The sequence below is a fragment of the Helianthus annuus genome, chromosome 10 (assembly GCF_002127325.2).
Source record: "Helianthus annuus cultivar XRQ/B chromosome 10, HanXRQr2.0-SUNRISE, whole genome shotgun sequence".
NCBI classification, from domain to species: domain Eukaryota; kingdom Viridiplantae; phylum Streptophyta; class Magnoliopsida; order Asterales; family Asteraceae; genus Helianthus; species Helianthus annuus.
Genome location: NC_035442.2, coordinates 174,413,413 through 174,415,592, shown reverse-complemented (window position 1 = coordinate 174,415,592; position 2,180 = coordinate 174,413,413). Strand labels below are relative to the sequence as shown.

Below are 2,180 nucleotides of genomic sequence, written 5' to 3'. Positions count from 1 at the left end.
CTTAAAAAAGCCCACGCTTTTTTTGCGGCTTGCGCCTAGACTCCGGGCGAGGCCGATGCGCCTCGCCTGCGCCTTGCGTCTTTGACAACATAGCCATCAAGTACTTACAATGTTATTAACATAGAATAACAGCTACATGGTTGATTTTTCAACAACTAAACAAACCAAATCTGCTCAATGTAGAGAATCATATGAACATCACTGATGCTGGAATTTTGTTACCTGGTCCATCAAAATAATCCATATTATAACCACTATAAAGTATGAACCAAACCAGTTTAAAACTAAAATGTACCTCCGAATCGGCTCCAAAAATAGTATCCCACATCTCCTTCACATCTGAGGCGTATGTATACCCTAAGAGATTGAATCAACGAAAGATACCAGGTTACCTGCCTACAGTTCAGTAAAAGATACCAATGATTTATCGAGTTTTTTATGATTCAAATCAGCATAATACACACCATGCTGATGTAAGCATATAAGCGAAATGCACTCCAACACCAAACAGTTAATTGGGTCCATACGGAACAATTAAGCGGGTTAAAAACAAATAAATAATATTATAACTAATAATATTCACCTATCAATGCATTGATGCATTGGTTTAAATTATATAATACCTTGGTAGAGACGTTCATGGCTCCTAGACTTTTAACTCTCTGAAAAGGTAACAAAAAGAATAATTTTTAGAATCAGAATGAAAAAAAGGGATCTATTTGTAGTTGTTCACTAAAAATCAATATATGCTTCACAATGAGCAATTTGTTCCTCTATCTCACGCTTTTCCCCTTCGGTTTGACCAATAGTATGAGTCAATCTTCGAACTTCATCCTCCAGTGACTGCCTGACTTCTTCTCGACTCACATTCTCTGTTGCATAACATTTCAGTTCATCATCAAATCTTTTCCTTTCAGCTTTAGCATTCCGTAGTCTTTCAGCAAGAGCATTTTTCTCCTTTGTTATCCTCTGCAACAACCACACACATACATTCACTAGTGTACTTGATTCAAGCCCAAGGGGAGCATAAAAAATTATACAAATTACAAATAAGAAATATCCTCAACGAACCCTAATGGCATGTAGCCGCCGAAACCCTAGAACTCGCCGCTGCCATCATGCGATTTAGCAGGCAAGTATTATAACAGACCTGCAAACAAAACCAAGTATTATAACAGATCTGCTAGACAAAAGTAACAGATCTGAATCTATTTTACAGATCCAGTAGAAACAACATACCGAGAAGTTGAACCCAGTAGATCTGATGTCGGAATCGCCGGAGAAAAAAACCCTAAAATTTCACATATCTAAGTCAAATAACACACAAAAAATGCCGATAAGGTTAAAAAGACGTACCTGAGAAGTGAAATCGTCGGTGAAATCCGTCGATCTAGTGAAATCGCCGGTGAAATCCGTCGATCTAGTGAAATCGCCGGTGAAATCCGTCGATCTAGTGAAATTCACAGATCTAAGTCAAATAACAAGCAAAAAAATGCCGACAAAGTTAAAAAGACGGTACCTGAGAAGTGAAATCGTCGGTGAAATCCGTCGATCTAGTGAAATCGCCGGTGAAACCCGACGCCATGAGACACCGCCGTCTGGTGAGAGAGAGAAGAAGAATGAGGGCGGATGTGCATGAAATGCATTTAGGGTTTAGAAAGGAGTAAAAGAAAGTTTATATAGGATCCATAAGAGTAAAACGGGTCAAGGAGATCCGGTTAGGATCCATAAGAGCTGCACCGCGTGTTGAAGAAATTTTCAACACATCCATACTTAAATGCTTGTACAATGGGCTTCAAATGGTTGTACAATGGCAAATAACCATTCTTGCCCTTCCTATATGCTTATTAAAGTAGTATAGATATATATAAGACAAATATAATCACCTCAAATATAATCAAATAAATTTAGGCATGATATACACGTATAAATATGTATAGTACACATTCACTCATAAATGGTATGAAGCGGTAATTAGAACGTATACGAAATGTAACTAAAGAAATTGAAAAGAATGAATGATTTTTACCACGGAATAATGGGTTGTCACATCATCTCCAAATTGAAAGAAATTTCGTCTCAAAATTTATTATGCAGTTACTGAAAAAGCTAGTAGGATGTCACAAACATATAAATAAAAGTAAAAAAAAATTCAAAAAAAATACTTAATTAATAGTAGT

At 36.7% G+C, this 2,180-nt stretch overlaps 1 long non-coding RNA gene across 2 annotated transcripts; it reads right to left on the bottom strand.

Moving 5' to 3' along the window:
* Nucleotides 1-602: 602 nt before the first annotated feature.
* On the bottom strand, nucleotides 603-1,567 carry LOC110883623. 2 transcript variants are annotated; one of them, XR_004869973.1, is made up of 6 exons: nucleotides 1,520-1,567; nucleotides 1,357-1,420; nucleotides 1,240-1,291; nucleotides 1,072-1,150; nucleotides 756-969; nucleotides 603-662 (listed from the first exon to the last, which is right to left on the bottom strand). It is a non-coding gene; the product is annotated as an uncharacterized LOC110883623 (long non-coding RNA). The 2 variants fall into 2 exon arrangements; XR_004869974.1 differs by having other exon boundaries at nucleotides 783-969.
* Between the last annotated feature and the right edge of the window lie 613 nt (nucleotides 1,568-2,180).